This window comes from Lemur catta, chromosome 8, assembly GCF_020740605.2.
Source record: "Lemur catta isolate mLemCat1 chromosome 8, mLemCat1.pri, whole genome shotgun sequence".
Classification (NCBI taxonomy): Eukaryota; Metazoa; Chordata; class Mammalia; order Primates; family Lemuridae; genus Lemur; species Lemur catta.
The window spans coordinates 85,863,223-85,890,679 of record NC_059135.1 but is presented as its reverse complement, the minus strand read 5'-3'; the positions used below and the strand labels follow the sequence as shown (position 1 = coordinate 85,890,679).

Here is a 27,457-nt window from a genome sequence, read left to right as displayed (position 1 = left end):
GAGGGTGTTCCTGGTGGTGCAGCTGGCACGTGCACGTGTTCAGGATGGATTGGGTCGGGGGAAGGCTGGCGGAGGGCCCACCAGGTGAGAATGCTGTTCTCACTACTGGTGGGAAATGGCTAAGGCAGGGACTCTCATCAGGACCACTGTTCACATGGCCGTGGTCCTTAAGCAAAGGTGAGTAACACTGGGAGAGGCAGAAGTGTTACTGATGTGATTGAGTTGTATGCTCAGAGAGGAATGTCTATCTGGGATTAGATGACTGTCACAGGCTTTAAGAGGAACATGTTAGTTTATTTCCCCCCACTCAGTGCCTGGAAGGGTGAATTGATTTGCATTTCTCATTAGAAAACCTTCATGTTGATTTCTTGTCTTAGCTCTGCAATGTTCCCATTCATTACCTTACCATTGTATTAATAGTAAGAGAGACTCAGGTCTGACCTGTATACCAGTTTGAGTCTGGGACTGTCAAGGGGGTTGCCAAAATTACCTGAAGGAGCTGGCATTGGAGGTGACGTGCTGACTTGGATCCACTGCTTTATAGACCGGTGTTGGCGGCCACGAAGGCTTGTCTTAGGTGTGGAGTTCAGTCCTACCGGCCTAACGCTGGGAGGGAGGCTGGGGGAAAGCAGTGAACAGCTGAGGGAGACAGAAGAAATGTCAAGTGCAGAGAACTTGCAGGTTGTAGCAGTTGAAGGTCAGATCAACGACCTTGCCTATTTACTGCTGTGTGTGCCTCGCCTTGGCTGTTCTAATGCAACAGTAACCAGCACTGTATTTTCCGGTCCTTCCCCGAAGTGGAGCTATACCCAGAGTTTGAGAGGTTTTTAATTCCTGGAAATCTTTTAAGTAACTCGTTCTAGGTCAGGTGTCACCAGGAGGACTGAGGCTCTTTTTTCTAGCATGCTGTCAGACTGTAATTGTCAACAAAAGCTTATGTACTTGTTAATTCTTCCAACTTCTAGAGAAGCAATTTAGTAAGCGTGATTGGTAGGAAATACAGTGATTTGAGAGTTGGTTTCCTAACATTGTCTTCTTTAATAAATAGAAACAAGAGACCACATTTGGAGACTTTATCTTGTCAAGGAAGAATTGTGGAGATTAATTTCTTACCTGGGGAGAGCTTTGAGGGATGCACCTGTGCAGGTGGTCGTGTCTGTGGTTCGTGCTGGGCTCTGTGAGCTGCAGTTGTGTAGGGTGGCTGTTCCTGAATGGAAGAGCTTACAGTGATTGTTTCTTAGTGCCTGTCAACTTTGATCCTTCTGTCCTGTGAGGTCAGTGCATTTGCTGCTGTAATACGTATGGCAAGTGACTTAACTCCTCCAGGAGTCTTATTCCTTAAAAGATGAGACCTGCTGAGGTAACAGGGTGTCTTGAGCCCAGAACTTCGAGGCTGCAGTGCCTGTGAATAGCCAGCTACTGCACTCCAGCCTGGGCAATACAGAGAGAGACCCTAAGACACTTGGGTATGGTCACAGTTAACCTGAGAAAGCCCTTAATTCTGTGGTGAAGGGGATCTGTCCTCCTGCACAGTGGTGGTCAGGTATGAGACGAAAAGGTGCTGCCCTGAAATATCTCTACACAAATGCTGTGCAGTAGAACTTTCCACAGCGATGGAGATGTTCTGTATCTACTGTCCAGTGTGGCAGCTACTAGTCATGTGCAGCCATTGTGTACTTGAAATGTGGCTAGTGCATCTGACACATGGAATTTTAAATTTTCTTTAAATTTAAATAGCCACATGTGGTAAGTGGCTACCATATTGGACAGCACTGCTCTAGCTGATGCCCAGAGATGACCAACTGCTGCCTTTAGCAATAGGACTTGGATGTAGGTCCTAGTTGGGCAAGCTTGTTAGGGGAGATTTAAGACGCAGGATTCTCTAGTGGACATTAGAAAACTTGATAGCATGGGATGATGAAGTTGTACTTAAATGTTGGAATTTAAAGAAGACTTGGGTGAGTTGGAGCTGGAAGTAGGAAGAGAAGGTTTTTAGAGGAAGGCGGCATGCCTGTAGCTTTCAGGTCTTCTGAATAATGTCTAGGCAGCCAGAAATGTTCTATTACTCATGTTCCTAGGGAAGTAATGAAATATGGAAGATTGCAGGCTTGGGAGCCTGACAGAGCTGAGTTGGTGGTCACACCTATGCAAGATATTTAACTTCATGAGCCTCAGGTGTAAGTTGTGAATAATAGTACCTCAAAGAGGTGTTGATCTATAACTTACACAAGGCTCCTAGTGTCTTGGCACATTGCAGGTTCTCAATATAGACTCTATTATTGGGAATAGGATTAGCGTGTATACACAAAGGTCCCTGATTATCTAAAACCGCATGATGGGACTGAGTTCTCCTTTTTTTCATATCCTCTGATGTGGGGTGACACCTCTTTCCACATGTATCGAAGTGTAGGAGTCCTCAGATGATCTTAGAGTCAAGACAAGAGGGTGTGAAGAGGCTGAGCGATACACAGAGGGACCCCTGGAAATTTGAGACTTGTAGCATGATAAATAAATCCATGTCTTTAGCCAACAGTTGAGGGCACAAGTTTGTGCTTAGTGCAGTCTTCAGAATTCTGACTTTCATTCTCCTCCTCTCCCCAAGGAGTATTAAGTGGAGTTTACAGCTTAGACACTCTAGGTCTCTGGGCATTTATTTACATGGCACCTTGGACACTTTCTAGAGCAGATTCCATGATCATTTCCTTATCTGGGCCCTGTTTACTTGGATACTAGAGGTTGATTTAGTATCTTACAAGAGCTAAGTATTGTCTTCTAGACATCATTAATCTCGCCTTTCTTGTCCAGCGTAAGTGTGAAATTAATCAAAAATGAAAGAGAAATTAATAACATGGTATTCACAATTTATCAGGTGACCTCACAGCAGGTATGAAATTAACTTGTCTGAATTAATACACACCTTAACAAATTAAAGGTAGAGAAGAGGTTTTATTTGATATTTAGGAAACACCCCTTAATGTTTCCTGCTTTGATAGTTGAGTTGGGCGTTGACGAGACCTTGCACTATTGTGAGGTTACCTTAGGACCCATAGAAAGCATTAAATCAGCTGTTTTTTTCTTCATACATATTTCACTTAGATAAATGAGATAAAACCAGATGGTTGATGCGTACTTGATTTTTGTCAGCTGAAAAAGGTTGGCCCAAAGACTTGCAGTTTTGATTTCTATTTACAATAAACTAAATTTGATCCCAGGTTCTGTGTTTCCTTGTTATGACGTGTGGTAAGATCGGTTTCAAAGGATATATTATGAGGAACACATTATGGAAAAGAATGGAGAGTTATAATTATAAGTCTCTATTATAGCTTTTACTGAGGTTGAGAAAGGACAAGCCTTTGTTACTGAATTGTTCCTGTAATTACATCAGAAATAACAGGCAGCAGTCACCTTCCATTAGGGGTGGGAGAGAAGGATCCTTACTATTTAAGTGATCACATAAGGTGCTAAATGAATCATCCTCAGCCTCATCGTGAGGAGTTAAAAATAGGAACAGTTGACATCATCCTATAGCAGGTTTTTAAGGGACAGACAAATGCCAGATAGTTTTTTAAGGAAAAGAGCTGGCTTGAAGTAATGGCACAGCCCACATGTTAATAGCCTATTGGCAATGGCTCTCCAATTTAAGCGTGTGTCCAAGAATGACCTGGAGGCCTTGTTAAAACACATCGCGGGGGCCCACCCCAGAGTTTCTGACTGCGTAGACCTGTGGCGAGGTCCTAGGTTTTGCATTTCCCAACTTCCCAGATGATGCTGCTGGTTCAGGGACTGCAGTTTGAGAACGGCTGGGCTAAGAGAGAGAAACAGGTATAATTTGGGGATGGCTCCAGAAACAGAATTTTAAGACTAATTCCCTAGTGCTTGTTAAAATTTTGATGAAAAACCATATTACATTTGGGATGATGTGCAAGCCTTGTAAAGGGGATTTTCTCTTTGTGACACTGTAAGTGAACATGAAAAATGGTTGCAAATCTACATCAGTGGTCTCCCAGCCTGAGTCATTGCATCTTGGTAAAATCTTGGGTGAATTTTGTTGGCTACAAGTATTATCTCTATAAGATAGTGACACATTCACAAGTTTGGATATTTTTTTCTCATCTGTAAATCAAACACTGTATCTGGGACTATTTATAGGACAGCAGTCATTTTAACCAAGAATATTCCAAGTCCCAAACTACTTCATCGTCCTTGTCATACCTGCCTGATAAAATAGCTGTCAGCAAAATGAAAGTGTAAGGAATCGGGCATCTTCTGCCATGGTTCTAATCTTCTCACTGATTCTAGAACAGCCCTTTTAGTATCCTGTTAATTATTGCATTAAAGCAACAGCAACCACAACAATAGTAATGGCTAACAGTAGTGGGCTCGCTGACTGTCTGATGCCACAGGCTGTTGTGTCCCCTGCCTTGGCTTGTGAACCCCCATTCTCTTAACGAGGCCCTGTGATGACCTCTCCCAGACACAAGAAGACAGAGGCTTGGAGAGTCACTTGGTTGCTGTCGCACAGTTTGAGCTCTGTATTTGAGCCCAGGCAGTCTGAGCAAGTTGGGGCAGATTTAGAATCTATTATATTTTAGGAAACTTTCCATGGAGACTTGATGACAGAGGTCTCATTGAAATGGAAATGCTAGGAAGTTTTGAAGTATGACGAAACCAAACCTATTTAAGGTTACCATTGTGTGTGTGTGCTGGTGTCAAAGACTACTCTAGATCTATATAACTGGGCAAGATTTCACAAGGTGGTGAATTTAGCTGCTCTGGCCAATGTGAGGTGAAAGCCTTGTGAAATCAGTGTTGTAATTATGGGGATCTTTTTCTATGTGGCTTATGTGATGCTTGGTAAGGAAGATTAAATGAGTTAAAGTTTACAAACCTGGTCATGATTTGTTTCTGGTGGATATCAGGTGGTCTTATTTGAAATCTTCTCTCTACGTATGAAGGCATTTTAGGCAGAACCTTAGGTTACACTTAAAGGAACAAATATACAGGGCAGCTTTGGTGTTCTTAATTGGCCACCTTTGCCTTAGGTGTAGAAAGGAGAGAGGGAAATCCTTGCTGGTTTTTTGGCATTCAAGATTCTGAGATTCGCTATTGGGAAAAACATTGTCCACAGGGAATAAGAGAAAGAAACACTTGAGTATAAAAACTGAGATCAACCTGACAGGCTCCAGTGCTGATGGGCATAAGAGGGTGGGGAGGTGTGAGACCCACAGGTCTGGAATCGGCCACCACTGTCCCGTGTCATCAGATCCTGAGTGGGCGCTGCATGGTGGGCCTCGCATGTGCCTTGGTTTGTCATGACTCACCTTTAGAGATGCTTTGGGTGCCAGGGAGGGAGAAACTCCGATACAGGCTTCTAATAGAGGGCAGTGGTACGGTACAGAGCTTCTCGGGTAGGCTATTTTGTTTGTCTTTCATCTGAAGTATAAAATTAAAGGAGTAAATATTGGTTGAAAATGGGATTCCAGTTTTTCCTGGCTACTCTGTCACTGTCCCCTGTGATTGCCTCCTCATTTCTCTTCCAAGATTGAATTGTACATGCATTATCTCCATCTACAAATGCTTTTACAGTTTAGGAGTAATTAAGAAAGGAAGGTAAATCAAAGCATAAGCCCAAAGTGAAATTGAGGGAGCCAGTTAATCCCCAGGAAAGATACTTGTGGGTGAAATCTTGATGTGATGTGCTGTTTTAAAAGTTAGGAAGGAGAAAGGACCTCTTTCTGTATTTATCTATAAACACAGCTAGCAATGGCTATCAATTTTCATTAATGTTGTATACTTGACTCTGCAGGAAATGATATTTTTGATGGGTTGAACATGAAAGCTTTGCTGAGGATAGAAGTAAATGGCATTTTGATTTCTTGGTGACCAAGAATTTCGCAAATGAACAGAGCCAAGGGTGATGCAGTTGTGTTTTTGTGTGACTCAGAAAGTAGCTTGCCTGAACCTTAAGGTACAATCACGAGTGAGGTCTTAACTATGTAGCTATTGTTAAAGCAAAAAAAAAGAAAAAATTGGTGAAGTAAAGGACTACAGCTACTTTTTTCACATTATGAACACTTTGAAATCTTATAGTCTTATTGCTAGTCTGATTCATAAGTCACCTACTGCCTACGGACCTGATCCCAGTATTCACAAAGAAAATTGCCATATAATGCACCAAATGAGATGTTTATAGAAACTTTTATAAAGAGCAGAAGCACTGGAAGTAAGCTGGCATTATTTAGGCCTGAGGCACATGAGTATTCATTCCATTAGCCCATACCACCGCTCATGAATGAGGTGCTTTTGGTGATGACCAGGATGTTTAGGGTTGTTTTCCAGAAACAAATCTTGATGACTGGACTTACTGGAGTTTGAGGCCTTTTCTGTATCACGGTAATCCACTTTCAAAACCCATTCCTTCGCCTCAAAGCTATCTCAGACAGAAGCGAGTATAAAAAGAGTCACCGGCACTGATTCACTTCCAACCTTCCGTCCTTCAGTAAACATTTATTGAGCCCAGACTGTTTCACGGAGATGGAGGATTTGGAATGACTGCAGACTGCTGTCCCAAGCTGCCCCAGCTCTCAAACCTCTTGACAAACCTCAGAGCTTGTTGACACAGACAAAAATGTTAGTACTGTGAATGTATTAATAGTTACATGGTGCAGACCACATAAAGAGGGAATTGACATCAGTTAGACTAAAAATAACAAAACTCTTTGAGAAATCTTCCAGAAGAAAATTGTACAGTATGCTCTTCCATGAAGTCCTTAAGACTGAGTTTTAGAAGACTTACCCGCATTTAGCTAAAGATGGATCTGTCCCTCCCTCCCTAATTGAGGTCCTTCTCGGATTTATAATTCTCTGCTGGTGTGTTCCGTGAATGTCAGAAACATACTGTAGGTATTTGTTAATGGATATGTTTTCCTTTCGTTTCTTTTTTTTTGAAGGAATATTGTAGAGGGAAAATATTAGCCAAATCAGAAGATAAATTTCTAAGTATTACTAGGTCTATTTCTATGGCTTTGTACTGCTACTTTTGGCTTTATTCAAGGTGAAGCAGCTGTAAGAAATCTGTTATATTTGAATGAACCGGCTTATAATTCAATTGGCTTTATCTCATACTGTGAACTCCTAGTTTTTTAAAATAGAGCTATCTGTTTTTAAAATTGTGTATATATATATGCTTGGGACTGTGTGCATAGATTAATGTAGGCTAGTCCGCAAAGCACTAGGGTGGGCAGAAAGCTTTGGTTTGGGGCCTGCTGAGACTTGGAACAAAGAGCAGTTTTATGCAGATGCTCCATCTTTGCCAAGTGTGGCCTTACCCTTCCTGAACTAATAATGGATGGATCTGGATCCTAACAAGGGAGATAATATTTTTTTAGACAAATGCCTCTGGTGTTGAAGTGATAGGGCCTCCCACCTCATTATTTTTAGCTATGTTTTTTTGGGAGACTATCTTAAAAGGCAGTTGGGCTCCAAAAAGGGAGAAACAAGGTTCGTACAAGCTCTTTGTCAGCCTGTCTGTATGCAATGGATCAAGTCCTTAAAGAGGAGGAACTTAAATGTCCTTGTCCTTGTGATTTCAGGAGCGATTCCTCTTCTAAATTGGATGTTGGAGGAGGCTCCATTAGACCATGTAAGTACTACAGTAAGCAAATGTTCACCCTGGCTAAGCACAGAACCCACGCAGGATATTTGCCCTTGGGGGGAGAGGACCTAGCCCTTTAGTCAGATGTTATCATTTGGACCATCAAAATGCAGACACTGTGGCCCCAACGGGCCAGAGGGTGGTTCCCTCCGTGCCACCCACAATCCTGACATCTCTGGCTATCTGGTGAAGGCCTGGTGGAGTTGCTCTTTCAGGGTAATCGAACAAGAATATTCTGTCTCTATAGAATCAGTGAAGTGACTGGAGCAGAAGGCTATTTATTACTTCATTCATTATCAAGTACAAATTTATTGAGCTTGTCCATGGCCACTTACGTAGAAGGGCTGGCCCTTCAGAGCAGCCCAAGCCAAGGCCTGACACAGAGGGTCACGTTGTGAATGTAAGTAAAGCCGTTGAACTGGAGAGAGTGACTCAGGATTGTACAACCTCTGAACTGTGTCTGTATCAAGGAATCATTGCTCAAGGAGTACACTTTAAGTCCCCAATTATGAGCATATTTTAGGGTGAAAGCAGTTTGCTAAGTACTTCCTTATTTTAACTGCCTGAATTGTTTGTAACACTTCAAAGCACAGCCTAGGCTACGCTTGAGAGTTACCTTGGTAAATCAGACGTTCACCTTGGAGCAGAACATTTGGATTTCACAGGCTGATAGGATTTGGGTATCAAGATTATGGGGTCAGCAGAATAAAACATTAAACATTCCTAATCCCTGTGTTTTGTTTTGTTTGTTTTTAATGTATGTGGGTCTTTGAACATAATTTGCCTCCAATACCATCACAGGAAAAAAACACTGCAACTCACAAGCGGACAGAATGTCTTGATGTGAATAAAAGCATTAATGCTGCTAGAGCTAGAAAATCATGTGACCATGTGACTTCTATCTGAGTCTTTTCTCTAGCTGTCACCTTGAGAGTTTGTCCTGCTGGGAGAAACAAGAGAAACAGGAAGTGTGTGTCCTTTGGAACCTTAAAGGGTTTTTGAATCTCTAAAGATGTGGGCTTTTGTTTAAAATACAATATGCATATTTAATCGGTTCCTGCCTCCCGTACAGACACCTCACACCCTGCTTAATGAGAATGTGACTTCATTTCAGGGACTGGACAACTGAACAATCTGTCTTCAAGGGTCTCTTTCCCCTGGAACTGGTTTAGTGCCAATAGGTAGGGAAGTCTGCTCACGGCTCTCCAAGGGTTGCCGGGCAGGGTAGCTGGGGGAGGCAGGCTGGCACTGTGGGGCCCAGGTGGATGGAGCTGGGTCTGTCGTCCCTGCTACCCAGTGCTGTGGCTCTTGCTATGGGGAAGAGGAGTGTCTCTCCACATTTACTGTACTGTGATTCTTATGGCAGCATCCGCGCCTCCCTCCTGTTGTCAGCTCTGCACCGTGTGGGTTTGACAGCCTTTATGGAGCAGGCAGACGTGTTGGCGTCGTGTGGGACTCCTGGGCTGTGTCTCTCTGCCATCAAATATGTTGTCACTTTCTCCCTCCAGCACGCTATATACCTAGCTGCCTTTGGAGAGGCCTCTTGGCACTTCTGGGAGTAACTAGCGAAAGAGCAGCTGTCTGTCAGCCTCCTCCAGAGCTGTTGGGTTGGGCTGTTGTCAACCTGTTGTTGGAGGAGCTCCCAAAGGAGCAGACTTCGCTGTCGTTGACATTTATAACTCGAAAGCCATATCACAGATGACTTTACGTTTCTTATCCTTTAATTATATGCCTTTAGCATATAGATCACATGGTTTGTGCACGCTTTGGCCATCCCCCATGAGTGGGCGTATAGTTGGGACTTCCTGAAGGTGATGAAGTGGCATCCCCCCCACCCCATGTTATAAAATCATCTCTTCTGACTTCGGTAGGAAGAAGCTGTGACCATATGAAGTCAGTTGAGAACAGGAAGGATATTAGCTTCTAAGACCAAATGACTCAGCTGTGACAGCCACGTAGCCTGTGATAAGAGACGGTGTCCCTGGGAAATGGATGTCAGAAAATGTTTCTCAGATGGGTTGGTGGATCCTGTACCTAGTTGGTTATGTGCTAATTTCTCAGAGAACCACTTTCGAAGCCTCATTTCTTGAGACATGAAGGGAATGATGCCACGTTCCTGGTGCAGATAAAAGCCAAGGCTACCCCGGCAGATCATAGGAACACATACTGCCAAAGACAGCGGAGGAAAGGAGGAAGGGAATTGGAATGCATTTTGGTTACCGTGGGTCTGTCTAGACATTCCTTGAGGGTTAGGACTGACTGGCTTTTTCCTCTTCATGCCACCAGTGGCTAGCACCAGGGGCTGGCGTGTGTCGGCATGTGAGCTGCATGAACAAGTATAAAGCAGTCTTATTTTTAGGTAGAAGAGGTTTCATTTTCTTTTTATCTGCGTGGTGCAGACATTGAAATACGTTAATTGTTCATTTTTAATCCCATAATCTGGATGTGTTGATGTTTTCCTGTTGGCATAAAAGATGAATAATTTGAGACAAGAAGTGGGGACTTAGGCGCCAGGTGTTAGATGTGATTAAAACAAAACACCTTCATTGCTTCTGCCCAGATTTCGTATATGGTTTCCAGGACAGACATTGGCCACATCTTGTGAGCTGCCGGTGCCTGGTCTTGGCTGTGTGGTGTGCGTAGCTGCCTGGAGTCGGGCAGGAATAGGCTTCTTGAGGCAGCTTGATGGTGACCACAGGCTTTGGCACGATTGTCACCTGAGGAATGTCTGTCACCTCTTCCCGGCCCTTCGCTTGTGGTGCACATCAGTATCCCATCTCAGTTCTCTTTTTCAGAGCCCATGATGTGCCTCAGGATCTATAAAATTGCTGTCTAGATAGCCACTGCCCGCTGGCAGTGTGGCATAGTGGGCTGACCTGCCTCTCTCCTGGCCAGGCGGCGGGGTGGAGCTGGGGGCCCTCAGCAGGCCGGGTGTGCGTCGGCACAACAGCTGACTACATGTAATCGGAATCCTGGGTCATAGCAGGAGGTTTCAGAACAGCATGACACAGTTATTCTTTGGCTTTACTTGAAAAAAATACTTAAAAATTAAGTATTTCAAATATCCAGACAAGTGCAGAGACTTAATAGGGTAGTCACTTATGTACCTACACCCCGTATTTGCCATCTTTCTGGTCTTGCTGATCTTGTGTGTCTTAGTAACTTTGAAAGATGCTTGCTTTGGCTTCTTACGTTAAAGTTACTGTCCTTTTCTTGGGAGTTCTAAAATTATGTGGTCTGCTTGGGACCCAGGCCTGCAGGGAGGCCCGGTGTGCCTGAGCTCTGAGGAAAGTTGGCACTTCCTGGCTGTGCCCATACCTAGGCTTTCCTTTGTTCATTCTGTTGTTACATCCTTGCCATCTGCCTCCCCTCTTAAATCAGTTCCAGGGAGCTGTGTGTGAGAGAGTGTGTGCGAGTGTGTTCCAGCTAGTTCAGCACCTCCCTGTAACGGGTAGTTCACTCGGTCCTGCTTGGCAGAGCTAACAGTTTCTGTATCCTGTTCCCTTCCTATAATACTTCATCACACTCTGATGCCACACAAATGACTCACTGTGTAAATAACCTCTTGTTCCTCCCCAGCCCAGGGACAGGGTTTCTCCATGTGTGTTGACCCCTTTGGAGCAGAGAGGGGCAGAGGCCCTGTTACTTTGCCTTTCAGGTGTAGAGCGACAGACAGACGGTGGTGTGTGTCGGGCAGGCGGAGAAGCCCCCTCAGGTTCAGTACCATGGGGAAGGCCCATTGGCAGGTTTCTAGTCATTTCTTCGTTTAACTGGCTGCTTTCTGGAGCAGAAATTGTGCTGTTCTAGCTCACAACCGTGCTGTTGTCGGATGACTAACCGTTCACTTAGCTCTGCATTTTGGCCGGAGTCTAGGACGGCATCCAGACACGGGTGCCCATGGCCAGCGCGTTGGTGGGGCTGGGGGGTCTAACGCCCGCTTTGAGAGGGGCGCCTTGGGAGAGAGGCTGAAGGGGCTTTTGCTGCGCCGGGTGAGGAGGAGGCAGGGAGGACTGGGAAGGGGATGTGGAGGCCTCAGGAATTGGGCTGAAGAATTTTGGTACTCCGGTGGCTGGAGAAACAGAACAGTTTTAAAAATTTTAAGTCATCGTGGACTGGTACAATAAAAATTACTGGAAAAATGAAATAAGAAATTAAGTTTATAATATTATATAAACGTCCAATTTTATTATTAGATTTAAAGGTATAATATTACCCTAGAAAATTGCTATGGAAGTTTCTAGAACACTTGCCCTCAATTTTGGTATTCTTCACAGATCAGAAACAAATACTGGGGCTGGCACTGCTCTGCTGACTCCCCTTTGAGCGACCCTGACCTTGGAGTTGTGCGTCTCAGCTCTGAGTCTGCCCACTCTGACCTCTCTGAGTCTTGGGCTACAGAAGGAAAATGGTGGTTCATTAACACGTCAGTGTTCCCCCTACAGGACATGTGGGATGAGGAAGAGGCACTTAGCTCATTGCCTAAGTGGGTTCCCTTTAGGATTCCTTCTGGAAGGGACATGCTGGGGATTCTATCTTATACCCTTCGGCCACCTTGACCAGATGTTTGACCTGCTTGTTTGAAAGGCTCATCTCCTGCAATAGTGACGTAGTGACCTCCTGTAGCAAATTGACCCGTGTGTGTGAGAGAGAGATCTGTATCGATAGTCGCTGTGCACCCAGTGTCAACTTTTCTTGTTTGTAGTTTTTGGCTGGTGAACAGTTCTGTGGGGTGTGAAAGAATGACCTCTTTAAAGGGAGTCATTTAGTGACCCAGGCTAAATAGGCCCTGACTCTTGGGACACAGGCTCTCCAGGGTCACCCTATGGTAATTGTCTTTCCAGCCCGGGCCTGGCAGTGGTTGGTGTCTCTTTCTACTCAGTCTGTTGCCTAGAACTCAGCCACCTGGGTCACCCCTGGTTGCGAAGTGTCGTCCAGGTGTGGGCCCAGGAAGGGGACGAGAGTGCGGATTTCGGCAAGTAGCTGGCATCCCCTCATCTATCTACTCTCTCGCATTTTTGTCTGATTCACTGATCAGAATCTTACTATTCCATGCTTTTGTCCAAATGAACTCATTTATTCATCTGTTACGCCGAGTGTGATTATGGTTGGGCGTGACGTTTTTATGCACTGGGGCGAGAGACAATGGAAAGAAAAGAGAATGGACGCTGCCTCAGAATTAATGGCCCGCGCTTACGCAGGCCCGCGGCCAGCCGCCCAGCGTGGCTGATGCAGACTATTAGAGTGAATTGGCAACGTGCCATAGGCTGCATTTGGATTAAAAAAAAAAAAAAAAAATCAAGGTATTTATGAGTTGAGAGTAATGCTCGGTCTTTGAAAGGTAAATAGCGTTTAAGTAGAGGAAACCATCACTGCGTCGGTGGAGGGCAGCTGAGAGCCCGTGTTGAAAGGTGGCAGAGGTAATGTAACTGGATACAAAGCTGAAATCGCTGTAGTATTTTCATAAATAAGCTTTTCTCTTCCTGCAGCAGTGAATTAAAAACAAAACCTTTATTTGCTCTCAATTCAGAGAGGCCAGAGAGTCGGAATAGGAGAAGTGAGATTGTGGGATGGACAGTGGGAGAGGCTCTTGGCAGAAGAGTTTGAGGGCGTAGCGTCCTTCCAGAGCCAGGTTTCTGCAGGATGACAGTCACAAGGACTGGACTGGGCGTTCCTTGCTGACGAGCTAATACAGAAAATTGGGTATTTCGGTGTTGGAAGAGGTGAGTTGCCACAGTATGTTGCAGCAGCCCAGACACTTGTAATCAGGAAGACGTCCACCCCCAGGAATGGAGGGGTGTTGATGGTGGTTTCAGAAAAGGGCAGTGGGGCCCTGTGGAGGGCGCCGAATCCCTGGAGAAGATCCGTCTGGCAGCAGATTGAGGTGGGGAGAGAGACCCTGGCTGCTTCCCTCCCTTCCTGCTCCCACAGGCCAGCACGACTGGACACCAGATGGCCGGGGAGCTTGCGAAATGTAACTTCCCGTGATACTCTGCAGAAAGACAAGGTGTCCAGAGAATGGATTCGAGAGCAAAAAGGTAGATGGCTGGCACGGGGTGTGTGACCTCTTGGTGCAAAGGAAGAGATAAGTAGAGTAAGAGATTGCTTTAGGAAAAGAATTTGGATTCTTGAGTCCCCTTTCCCCATGCTGTATTTCTTACTCTGTGGTTCTGTTACCACCCACCTGTGTCCTTCATATTTCTGTCATGCTTTTTCCATCATATGTTTTATTTACATATTTGACCCCTCCCAATAATAACTGACATTTGCCAAATTTTCACTTTGTGCTTTATCTGTGTTAATTCATTGACTCATCAGAGCCAGTCTGTGAAGGCAAGTATGGTCCATCTTCATTACTTATAGGTTTCCATATTTGCAAATTTGCCTGCTTGCTAAAACTTACATGTAACTCGGAAGAAATACAGCATTTTCCTGGTCGTTCACAGATGTGCATGGAGTGGAGGAATGTTTGAGCTGCCTGACGTCCATGTTCACAGCTGAGGTTGAACAAGGCAACTGCTCTGCCTTCTTGCTTCAGCTCTCATATTACAAACAAGGGTTCTTTCTTCCATCTGGTTACTGCCATGCTTCCCCCACCACCACCACTTTTAGGGTGATTTTGCTGCTTAAAATGGCTGCCAAGCAGAGTGTTGAGGTGTTGTCTGGTATTCCCAAGCACAAGAAGGGTGGTGATGTATCTTAGGGAGAACATACAAGTGCTAGACAAGCTTCGTTCAGGTCTGACTTGGAGTGCTGCTGGCCATGAGTTCAATGTTAAGGCTGTCTTCGAACAGCAACACAGACAGAACAAGGTTATGTCTTGATCAGTTGACAAAGTTGTGACCAGAGGTTCCCAGAAACCTATGTCTTCTCTAGGAGCAACGGTTCAGGATTTGCTGAGTTGGTGTCTGCAGAGACTTTGTAGAAGAAAACTACAAATACTATGAAGCGGCTGTCCTGCTATTATTCCCAGCTTGTAGATAGAGACCGAGGCAAGGAGAAGTCAAGAAAGTTGGCCACGGGCCCCTGGTAGGATCAGAACCTGGACCACCTGGCCCCCAAACTTTATCTTCACCCTGTGCTCTCCTGCCTTTTACATCTAATTCGTACTCTTTCTACCCTTCTGAGTCTGCTGGGACCCACCCTAGGGCTGTCACCAATACTGAGACTCCTGTTGGTAAAGCCAGCAGCTACCTCTGGTTGAGAATCGTGACGGGTGTCATCCTGCAGTAAAGGTAATATTTGACATTTGTTTGAAAACTTCCACATATTTCATCTGAATTAGTTTGCACAGCAGCACTGTAAAGCACGTGTTACCTGCCATTTCATAAATAAAAACTGACATCTTGGAAGACTGATTTGGTCAGGGTTCCAGGATTAGAAAGTGGCAGAGACTGAAACCCAGATCTGCTGTCCCCAGTGCCTGGCTCTTTTGACCATACCAAGGCTGGCCTAGGACTGGGCTACTGTTCTGATCTGCTGCTTCCATTCTGCTCTGATCTGACCTGGAAGAAACCACATAACAAGTCAGAGTTGTGTGTAAAATAAGAGATTCCAAGACAGGGACCGGAAATATATGTTTTTAAAAAAAATCCATTTCCATGTGTGTAGAAAATCTATCATCGAGTAGAATAACCTTTTTGGAAAGATGTTGAATTTTTTTTCTTTAGGGACATTTTTGAAAAAAGGAAAAGATAATTTGAGAGGGTTGCAGTCACTTCCTCAGTGGTACACACTCTTACCTAAACATTCATTCTTGCCGTGTTTCTGTCTGTAGTTTCCTTTGTGTATTTAAATGTATTTGTTTGAATAAGAAATAGATGTATGTGTTAAGAATTCAAAGGGTGCTATTAAAAGCTAAGTGTTTCTCCCTGGAGGCCAGCAGTGGGCCTGATTTCCTGTGTACCCTTCCTGGGAGCGATTTTGCTCCCTGGGGGCAGGTGTCACACCTTGGTGGAGGCTGGGGGAGTGTGTTACTGGCATCCAGTGGGTAGAGGCCAGAGATGCTGCTAAACATCCTGTTTGGCACTTGTCCCTGAGGCCGCATCAGAAGAACAAGGACAAGTGGTTTGAGGGAGAAGGAAAGGGAGATTTATTAATTTGCCGGCAAATGAGGAAAATGGCCAACTCCCATCTTAAAGTACTAGTTTTCATCCTTAGAAATACAGATGTTTTAAAGGGAGCATTTTCAGCTCGGGCTATGTGCTGTTTTCCTATAGTTGATGATTCTGATTCCTCCTATCTCCAGTGGTGGACCGTGGGCCATTCCGTTGAGCCATCTGCTGGGGTACATAGAGCGAAGGGCGTGCCCCTGCCCCTCCTGACCACTGGCCTGAGGCAGGGATGCGGGTTTCAAGTCCAGAAAGAATGGGGGAAGTTTTAAAGAGATAGCTTGAAAAAACATCTTTACCCTTTTTTTCAGGTCACAATCCTACAGTGCACAGGACAGCCCCCCCCACCAAGAGCTGTCCAGCCCAAGCAGGCAATGGGGCTGAGGCTGAGCAACCCTACCACCCTCATATGAACCGGAGGGGGCTGTATTTGTATCCAACACAAAGACTTTTGTGCCTGAACTTGAGGTTTATTTTGTGTCTCCAGGAGGTTTTTGTTTGTGTGGTTCTTTTGCCTCTGGCTGTGCTGCAGCTGCCTCCTGAGGGTGGGGTGGTGGGAGGGGCCATGGGAAAGGTCCTTTCCAGGTGCAGCTGTGGGAGGGGGGTGCATTGTTTATAGAGACTAAAAACAATCAAACTGACCTTGGCCAGTCTGCTTTTTTATTATGGCAACGTGTGGGCAATTCTAAACAAAGCTGGTGATAAAATACTTCCTGAAAAAAATTTTGTTGGTCTAAGTTCTAAATCATTGCTGCTACATAATTACATGTATGTATATATATTATTAATATACATACACATTTCAGATTGGTACATTTTAAAAAATTTTTAGTTTTTGTGGAGATGGGGTCTCAAACTCCTGGCCTCAAGTGATCCTCTTGCCTTGGCCTCCCAAAGTGCTGGGATTACAGGGGTGAGCCACTGTGCCTGCTTTAGTACCTTCCCCCCCACCCTTTAAAAATCATCCTATTACACATGGAGGTTAATTTGGAAAACTTGATGTTACATAGTTGGTCCTGATACCTGTGGACTCAGCTCCACACTTTGCTTTGAGAGTAAATTCCTAACAGTTCAGAACTAGAGCTTCCTCTAGGTGCAGTTCATGTCTCCTGTGTTTAAGGAGAGATTTATAATAAACAATCTTAGCTCGGTTTAAGACAAACAGAACTTGAGTTTCGTCACTTCTGTCATTTTTATGTGGCCATTCGGAGTTTTTATGTGTGATTAAAATTTGAAACAAGTGAGAACTCGGTGTTCTGTGGTTTGGTAAGTACATATAGTACGCGTTGGTAGTTCATGGAAGAAATTACTGAATTGGAGATAACTTTACAAATGAAATTCTTTTAAATAGTTATTTTAAAACTAAAGGATGATTCAAGAATGTAATGATTATTGCTGGAAATCTTGTATGGAGGAGGGGATGTCACATAGTGATCTGCCTTGGTGCCACCTGTGCCAGGTTCAACACTGGGATGGTTGAGATCTTTGAGAAAAATGCATGAGACAGAATGAAAGCGGGCCGAGTAAAGCAATTATTTCTATTGGTCTGGTTTCTGCCCACGTGAAACTGGTTCTCTTTCAAATGCCACACAGAACTGAAGTCCTGACACATTGATATTTGTGAAAATAGAACACCCTTTGTTCCCCACTCTCAATATTTTAAGACTGTGTATTGGTTTATGCATAAAGAGCAGTGCATGCATCGTTAGTATACAGCATGATGAATTATCACGATCAAATACCTGTGTTAGCAGTACCCAGATCGAGAAACAAGACGTGCACAAAAGCTGTGCGGTCCCCAGAAGCTCCTCTTGTGCCTTCTCTGGTCACTATCACTGTGCCCCTTCCGCTCCCCAAGCTTAGGTAACCACTACCCTGACTTCTAACAGCACAGATCAGTTTCACCTGGCTTGTTTTGCTGTTGTTACATAAATGGAATTATACAGTACAGAAAGATAAAACTAGTTTTTAACCCATATCTTAGTTTTGATTCTAACTGGAGACATCTGAAATATTCTAAAATGTAGCAATTAAACATCTCGGCAACTTTTAGTGGGAGATTAACAAAAATTCCTTGTTTCATGCATGGGTTCACTAATAGAAACATTGGTCTTCAAGGTAGTAAAATTTAATATGGTTGCTTCTGTTTAATGAAGAAAACAACCAACCTAATTACAACATCACTTATTGTTGGGCTTTGGAATTTTATTTGGAAAGCAGATAATTGTATGGAAATTAAATTTGTGTTTGCATTGGTATCGAAGCAATCTAGTTCATTTGAAGCTAGACTAACTTACAGGCTCAAAGTTTAGTCAATAAACCGGGTACGGCGTATAGGAACTTATCAGTTGGCTTCGGATTGGAAACCATAGCATTTCAGTGCAATCTTATTGTACCAGTGCATTCAGAATACCATGTTCTGGGGAGTAGTAGTCTTGTCCGTAGAAACTGAATGGATGGGATGTTTAATAGTCGAAGTTTGAGCCAGGAGGATCTGAAATTGCCCTTCACATTACAGAGAAATTCAGTACTCAGTTTGAATGTCCTTGGGAATGTTGTCCTGTTCAATTAACTAAAAACTATCTTTAAAAAGTAGCCTTTTCTGCAGCCGTCCTCCATGGCTAGGACGTGTCTTCTCACTCCTCTCTGGGTCTGGCAGAGGCTGGCTCATTCACTGGGAGCCGCGGCGGCCGTAGCTGCCGTTGAGGTGTCATGTGGGCAGCAGGCCATGCGGAATGTGGAAAGCGTTGGCCGTGCGGCTTCTGTTGGTCCCAGCAGAGATGGAAGCGAACGGTTCCAGCGAAATTGCTAAGTCAGGGAGGTTTGTCTCTAGGAAGCTGCTTTTTAGCTCACTTTTTTTTGTTGTTTTTTTAGTCTGTGAAAGGCTTCTTTTTTTCTTCTTCCTTTCAGTGTTTTTAGCCATCTTCTCTAATTAAAACAGAAAAATCTTAAATGCCTTATTCTTTGGGACTTATTTGCTAAATCAATTTATTTATTTATTTATGCATTTTCAAGCCTCTGATGAAGGAGAGGCAATGGCTGCAAATAAACAACTAACCTGGCTCACGCCTGTAATCCTAGCACTCTGGGAGGCCGAGGCGGGTGGATCGCTCGAGGTCAGGAGTTCGAGACCAGCCTGAGCAAGAGTGAGACCCCGTCTCTACTAAAAACAGAAAGAAATTATCTGGACAACTAAAAATATATATAGAAAAAATTAGCCAGGCATGGTGGTGCATACCTGTAGTCCCAGCTACTTGGGAGGCTGAGGCAGTAGGATCGCTTAAGCCCAGGAGTTTGAGGTTGCTGTGAGCTAGGCTGACGCCATGGCACTCACTCTAGCCCGGGCAACAAAGCGAGACTCTGTCTCAAAAACCAAACAAACAAAAAAACAACTAACCAACTCAGGAGGAAATTATATCTGAGAGGGGAAGTGGACCGTGTTGCTCCTGAGCTTCAGGGCCCTTCAAAGTCACTTTGACTCTGGGAGAGTCCTCAGTCCTGCTGTGGCATTCCAAGCCCCAGCTCATCCTGTCTTGCCTCCCCAAACTGGCCGTGGCTGGTACCTGCCTCGCCTTGTGTTCCGGCACACAAGGGAGAGGTGCCCTCGGGTGTGCCTGCTTGATGCATTTGTTCTTCCCCCTGCTGGGGATGCCCTCCCCCACCATCTTTTCGGCCTTCAAGACTCCTTCCAGGGTTTTGAACTCCTTCCTCTTCAGAGACACTTTCCTCTATCATCTTGGATCAGATGAGAGATGTTTCTTCTGTATTCTTACAACACCATGTACGTACCATGCACGGTGGCATTTGCGCACTGCTGCGGGCCCAGCATCCAGAGCTGTCCCTGACACATAGGTTCTGGACAGATACCTGTCGAACCAATAGATGGGCTTTATTTTATCTCATAACTATCTACTGGTACATCCCTCCCTCAAAGGCAGGAAGCAAGAATATTCATGGTCACATACTCGGTGCCTGGCAAAGGTGCTCAAAAATGTCTGCCATTTCCATGCAAGGCTGGCCTTGGGGTAGCATTTCAGAGGCAAATGAGATTTTTCTTTGCTCTACAGTCTTGAGTCTGTCGGCAGAACTTCAAATCCTGCAGCCCTGTGGTTAACCAGCAAGAGAATTCCAGAATGCTGCAGGGTAAGAACTATGCCTTTCCAACCCCCTATCCCCACCCCCTTGTTTTCCAAATGGAAATACCTCTGTGTATGTGAAGGTGTTTGATGAAAGTGTTTGTGTCTCAGGGAAAATGCTTGACATCGATGTTGATTACTTCGCTGATTGCTGATGCAGGAAAACATCAGTAAAAAAGAAAAACTAAAAAAAGTGTTATGTAAAGGCAATGTTAATTATCATCCTTTAAAGGAACTAATTGCCATTTTTACATGATTACTGTGCAGCCCAACAAAGGCCCTGTGTGTTGCATATCTTATTTCCTTTCTGCAGTAATTTTGCTATGAGTGCTTAACTGATTCAGGTACTCAGCCCCTGGAATCATATCATAGTGATTTTTTTTCAGTTTCCAGAAAAATAAATTATGTTACAGAATGGAGCTTTCCCAATTTTAAGTCTTTCTTTCCCTAACCTGCTCAGTCTTTGGCAATCACGTATCTGCCAATGAGCGCCAGCAGGTAGCAAAATGTATAACCAAGGAAAAGAATCCTGTACAAAAGTGGAGAGATAAGACTAAATAAATATGTTTTGCATTCTTCCAAGATCCAAAAGCTGCTATCCAGAACATGGTGCCATTTGCCTGTAGTCAGATTGTTCCTGGTTCAGAAGAAGGGATTCCATGTCGCAGAATTACCGGGTATTCTGGCTCACTGCTCCCAACTTGGGGGAAGGAGAGAGAGAAGACAGATTCCTCAACCCTACCTGTCTCCCCAAATGGGAAAGTAGAGCAAACCAATGTGGATGGTCTAGTTAAAGCCCAGTTAGGGTTTTAGCCTGTAATGTGTAGGCCTTTTGTGCAGCGACAATGGGACACACTTCATTGTCTTAGTGACAAGGGAGATTTGCCTATTAATGGGCAGAGAGGAGGTGTGTGATGACTGAGTAGCCATGGGCCGTGGTCCCTGAAAGAAGAGGAGGCACTGAAAACACTTCTGCTTACTTGGAAATTCTGTCCACCCATTTACCAACAGAGAGGATTTGCGATGGTGGCTCCACTTACTGTACAATTTGGAGAAATTCATCAACCAAGAGGCATTTTTTGGCCTTTTTGCATAAATGTTAGGTTGTCAAATGATTTCATAGGGAAACCTTGTCCTCTTAGGGACAGAATCAGAGGGCAAGCTTATCGAAGCAGTTGGCACAGTCAGATGGATGATGTTTGCTGTCTGGGCTCATGAGTGCCAGGATCTGAACCAAGAGTCCCTGGCCAGGTGGTGTGGATGGCTTGAATGCCCGGGACTGGGAATTACGAGTTGACTCTGCATAACCCAGTCAGTGATGACATCATCAAAGTCATTTATTTTTTCATTCAACATATATTTATTATGTACCTACTCTGTGCCCGGCACTGTTCTAGGTACTGGTTTATAGCGGTGAATAATGACAGAGGAAGGGAAGAAATATGTAAGTCATGTCTGGAGTACAGGCAGTGAAGAGAAACCCAGGAGAGCCAAGGGATAGAGAGCGCCTCGGTGGGAGCTATTTTAGACTGGGTGAGAAGACTTCCAAGAGGAGGAAGTAGCATGTGCAGGGGCCGTGAGACGGGAACACACTTGCGCCAGCTCGAGGGCCGTGTGGGTGGAGTGGAGGGAGCGGGGGCTGGGTGTGGGGGTGAGTAGTGTGGGCACACGGAGAGTCTTGCTGGGCAGGGCACGGAGCTTGGGTGTTATCCTGGCTGTGATGGCCACATTTGGAGGGCCTTGAGCAGAGAGGTGATGTGACCCGATCGGATTTATATTTCAGAAGGATCCTTTGGCTTGTGTGGAGAATTGCTGTAAGAGGCAAGAGTAGGAGCAAAGATTCCAGCTGGGAAGGTGAGAGTTGTCCAGCAGAAGGTGGTGGTGTGGACTTGGGGGAGGGAAGGCAGGTGGTGGTAAGGGGTTGGATACATCAGTTCAGAAAAAACTGTCCCTTCGCTATCTCCTCCCTTTCCCGTAACTTGCTTCACGCCGAGCACACACGTCGTTTTGTGCTGACCCCAGATCTTCACTTGCTTGTTTTAATATCACTTATCGTTTCCTGAAGTTACATACACGTACACATGCGCATGTATATGCACACGTATGTTCATTCCCTCTTTGACCCTTTCCCCTGCTGGCATGTACGCGTCATGAGGGCAGGCAGGAACTTTGCCTAGACTATTGCTCTACATGCAGTAGATGCTCAAAATATTTATTGAATGAGTGAATGAAACCCGCTGATGTCCTTATTTAACTTTTATTTGAAAAATGACTGCCTGAGGTTTTAATTGCTGTGCTAAACACACTGAAAACATCAAACTGTATTATCAATTTAAGACAAGTGAAGAAGTATTTAGCACTTTAGAGTTTAAGTAATAAGGAAAAAGTAGGGGAGAGGAGACTTGTGTCAACCATGGAGAGGTTCTGCCTGTGGTGAGGGACACAATGATGAAAAGGAACAACTTTGAACCTCTTTATTTGTTGCAGTGAAATTTGTCACTTTCATTTACATCCACCACTATCCAGCTGTTAATTTGTTTTTGTTGGAAAAGACTTCCAGGGAAATAGTTAACCTCCCCCAGTGCTGTGTTCTCAAAATTCATCTTCCTGAGCTGCAGTCAAAGCTGGATAATTCTGCCATTAGAAAGCGCACATTCTTGTCCAAGGAGGTCAGCATAAGGCCACTCTAAGGATGGGGAGAGTGGGAGCAAGCAGGGATGGAGAGGAGGGGTGTCTGCAGCCAGCAGTCACAGCTCTTCCTCTAGACTGGGAGCTAAGGGGCGGCCTCTGGGATGGAGGAGCATCTTTGAATCCCAGCACCTCCACCATGTGACCTTGGGCAAGTCTATTAACCTCTCTGTGCCTCAGTGCTCTCATCTGTGAAATGGGAATGATCACAGTACCTACCCAAAAGGTGACTGTGAGAATTAGGTAAGTTAATTCTCGATTAGGTGGAAGGTCTTAGAAGCACGTCTGAGGATAGCAAGTACTGAAAATATTTTAGCTGTTATTAAGTGGGAGGAGATTTCTAGTCACTAACAGCAAAAATTTGAGCAGATCCAAGTTGTATTATTTGGACCTGGGTGTTGAACCAAACTGGGGTGTGCTTGCGTGGTGTGGTAAAGCCAGACACCAACAATGAGATTTGTAGTGGAAGGAAAAGTGCATTTTTATCGCATGGCACCATGCAAGGAGAACGGCCAGCTAATGCTTAACATCCGAACTCCCTGATAACTTACGAGCAAGGGTTTTTAAAGGCACAGGCATATTTTAGGAAAGCAGAAGTTGCAGACAAAATCACAAGCCAGTACATGGAGGTTATACATGGAGGTTTGGCCTGAAGGCATGGTTCTCTCCAGCCCCCTCAGGAAGAAATTTATAACAAAGAAAGGTACTGTCAGAGTTTAGTGCTCAGTTCTCCCTGACCTGATGCCTAAGTGACAGAGCTCTGCATTTCCCATCTGATGGGGGTTTCTGAAAAACAGCTCGGGAACATATGTTAGGATGTTATCTTTCAGTTTCTATAGGGAGCAAAAACACCTTGGGACTCTGGCTTGCTTGGGAGATTGTTGTTACCATCTTCTTATCGGGTTGCTCATTTACTTTTCAAGGCTAGCGAGGTGCCTGGAATTTCCCTTGAAGTTTCTCAAAATTTTGCCTTTATTTCCATGCTTCGGGGTGCCCAGCAGGCCTTTAAGAGCGGCCCCTGCTCTGTCTCACAACCAGTGTACGGCCCTTGAATTGATTGACAATGAGGGAGGGGTGTACTGCAATGAGATTCTGCTGTAACCAGCCAGAGTTGGCCCAGATCCCATCAGTGACAAGATATGGTCCCCAATAAAACTGTTCCCACTTCAGATGTCAGCTGTAAATGAGGTCTCCAGGCCATTCACACTTTTGACTGGCTACAAATCCTGTGGTTTTCCATGACCCTCTCCGGTTTGATAATTTGCTAGAATGACTCCTAGGACTTGGGAAGCTCTGTGTTTACAATTGCAGTTTTATTATTAAGGATTTCAGTCAAGACCAGCCAAAGTGATGAGACATGCAGAGTAAGGTGTGGGAGGGTCCTGAATGCAGAGCTCCTGTACCCTGTCCCTGTGGAATTAGAGTATGTCACCTGCCTGGCACATTGATGTGTTCACCAACCAGAAAGCTCCATGAGCTTGTTGTCCAGAGTTTTTATTGGGATTTCATTACATAGGCATGACTGACTGACTACGACCATGTGGCCAGTGATTGAATTTCCAGCCCTTCTTCCCTCTGAGTTGGGCTGGCTCAGAGCCCTGATCCTCTAATCATAGGGTTGGTCTTTCTGGTGACCAGACTCTATCCTGGGTCATCTCATCTCTTAGTATAAACTCAGGTGTGATCCAAGGGTCTGATGAATAATGAAGACATTCCTATTACTCAGGAAGTTCTAAGGACTTAGAGTCCTCCCTCTCCACAACCGGGTACAAAGCCCAGTCAGATTCCTTACTGCACAGTAGGGAGTTTATATGCAAGATAGCTAAATACAAGATGGTGGCCTGGGCTCCTGTGGACAGGAGTCCCAGCTCTTGTCTTCGTGTTGTTGCTCTAACCCAGAGTCAGTTTGGCCTTCTGGTTAGACAGTAACATGTGATTAGCCTCAGGAGCTCCAGCCTTCCTTTCTTTAGGACAGCTTTGTTTAGTCTCATGATAATTAAGCTGCCTTTGGGATTTTACAGTGACTTTCTTTTAAGCCACAAAGATAGCATTTCTGTAGTTGACTCTTTGGAAAATGTGGTTTTAAAACTGTCGGTGGTGGTCTTCGTGAATCCAGTGTGTTGCTAGCTGGTCATAAGCTATCTTTCTGGATCCCAGAAACACCATTCTTAGTGTACCCCACATCTGGAAGGACATGGGGTGTTGGCTTGTGGAGAGGCGGGTAGTCTTTCTGCTGTCTGTATCTGATGTTCTTGATCCCTGAAGACCTGAGGTCTGGGGATCTGCAGGCTGGTGGTAAGTTCTTCCCTGTTATCTCCGTTGTCATTGGTGAATGCCCACCAGATTTTCCCATATGTTCTTTGATTTCTGTAACAAGTGTAGTTTTCATAGTTTGTTTCTTTGTTTTTGCCATTTTCCCCTTACTACTACAGACAACTCACATGCAAGAACTTCCCAGTACGTGTTGGTCTGTGCAGTTAATGAGTGAGTGTTTCCAGGGCATTTTCATTTTATCTTAAGAATTTGTAGTCCCAACTCCCTGCTGTTCTCCCGTCCCCCCATACTTCTGTGGCGTGGTGTCACTTAGAAGGGCGTATGAGGGTCTGACTAGGGCCCGAGTGACTGAAGCACCTAACTAGACACAGCTCAGGGGAAGCCCTTTGCTTCCAAATCCTTTCTTTTGTTTGTTTTATTATGGTAAAATACCTGTAATACAAAACTTACCGTTTTTACTGTTTTTAGGTGTACAGTACAGTTCAGTAGCATTAAGCTCATTTACCACCATCCATCTCCAGAACTTTTAACTTCTTAATTTCCCAAACTGAAATTCTGTGCCCACTAAACAACTCCGCATCCCTCTCTCCCCAAGTCCTGGCAACCACCGTTCTACTTTTCTGCATTATGTGCCTGGCACATAATGAGTGCCTGGTAAAAGTGGTTGCATTTTTTATTAGTGATAGTCGTTCATACCTGATTGGCACATAATTTTTTAAAGTGGCAATAAAACATAGATAATAGAAACTTTGAGCCATGAGGTATTGCCATGGTTTGAATGTGTCCCCCAAAGTGCATGTGTTGGAAACCTGATCCCCAATGCAACAGTGTTGAGAGGTGGGACCTTTAACAGGGGATTAGATTAGGTTATGAGGTCTCTGCCTTCATGAATGGGTTAATGCCATTGTGGGGGTGGGTTCTTGACAAAGGATGAGTTTGGCCCCTTCCTGTTCTTGCATGAGTGTACTCTGTTGCCCTCTGCCGTGGGATGACTTGGCAAGAAGGCTCTCATCAGATGTGGGCCCCTTGACCTTGGATTTCCCAGCCTCCAGAACTATAAGAAGTAAACCTCTGTTCTTTACCTGTCTCAGGTATTCTGTTATAGCAGCACAAATGCACTTAAGAGAGGTATGTAGGCATTCTTACATCTTGCCAGTGGAGGATATAAATTGGTATAACTTTTCTAGAGGAAATGTGGGAATATAACTACTTCAGAAGCCTAAAAATCCTATATTGTTGGATTGGATGATTCCTTTGTTCTAAGGAAGCAAATGAAATTACAAAGATAGGGGTGCGAGACAATTTGTTTTTTTAAAATGGAAAAATTGAGAGCAAAATTAACACCTAATACTGTGGAATTATTTAAGTAAAACAAGTATGTGCAATGGAGTACTACCTAGCTTTGAGTTTCTGGTCAAGAAATATTTATTATGGGAAAAGGTTTAAAATGCATAAAGGTATAAAAGCAGTGTACAAGAAAACAAGTGTGTTTTTGTGATATATATTGACAATATACCATATAGTCACATATATGGAAATATATATATGACATACACTAAATTCTTACCATCTGCAGGAGCTGGAATGATTAATTTTTTAAGAAAAATTTCTTTGTGGTTTTCCAATATTTAACATCTTTTTGGCATTGAGCAAATTTTGTGACTCTATTAGTGAAAAAAGGCAGTAATTTCACTTGGAAAAAGAAGATTCTGGTTTGTTTTACGAGGTTCAAAGAGAACAATCCCCAGAGGGGGAACCCGGCAGAGGGGGCCTGTTTTATAGGGGTTTCCAGCACCCGGGGCTTGGCTCACTCTTCCCCACAGTGATTGGCTTTGTGCCAGGCTATGGTGGACGTGCCCCCGAAGCCCTTCTTCCCAGCCCTCCCCAGAGCCCCAGCTTGAATGAGTGAGCCCCTCCACGTGTTTTGGCACCAGTGGGTACGGGGAAGTCTCCTCTCTTACGTACCCAAAGTCTTTGTAGTCTCTTACAGAGTTTCTAGCCGAGGCCCCGTGGGGTTTGCTGGGAGGGTGTTTAATCAATCGTGATGAAAGCTGGCTTCTGTTTGATCCCATTTTTGGATCCCGTTTTCCAGTCTTGTTAAGTCTCCCTGGCATGCCTAATGCAGACATTTATGTCCTTGTAGTTTTGTGCATAAAATTTTAAACGGGTAAAAATAAACTTGCTTGCTGCTCAGAATTGATCCTGAGCAATATATCTTCTGTTGGACGCCAGTGGCAGATGGTGTTGCACCTCCTACTGGGTTAATGAACAGACATTTGCTGAAAACCTTGAGTTGCTCTTGAATCATTCTATGCACCTTTAACACAAAACTCTGCCAGTGGTAATTTGCATTTGTTTCTTTTTCTTGCCGTCTTTCTATTTTAGGAAGGAGAAAGAGGTGACACTTTCTGGAATAATTAGCTATGAACTGAATTAGTTTTATTGCTAGTATTGTTATAGATATGTATCCCTAAATAGTTGTCTGTTGTGCCAACTTCTGGGAAAAGTAAACTTTTTCTCAGAGTGGGATGCAGTGGTAGCTTTAAAATACAGTTCTCCTTGGCATTAGGTGGCGCAGGGTGCTTGTATTATAGATA

At 44.4% G+C, this 27,457-nt stretch overlaps 1 protein-coding gene across 2 annotated transcripts in view; it reads left to right on the top strand.

The window, feature by feature from the left end:
* Positions 1-27,457, top strand: part of MGAT5 (alpha-1,6-mannosylglycoprotein 6-beta-N-acetylglucosaminyltransferase) — a 315,360-nt gene that overhangs the window by 37,313 nt on the left and 250,590 nt on the right. Inside the window, exon 1 of one of the 2 annotated variants that reach the window (XM_045560099.1) lies at positions 7,592-7,642. The exons of the other annotated variant lie outside the window; for it this stretch is intronic. The gene's annotated coding sequence lies outside the window, so the exon portion shown is untranslated. Of the gene's footprint in view, positions 1-7,591; positions 7,643-27,457 lie in introns of those variants that run through there. 2 annotated transcript variants of the gene reach the window in all.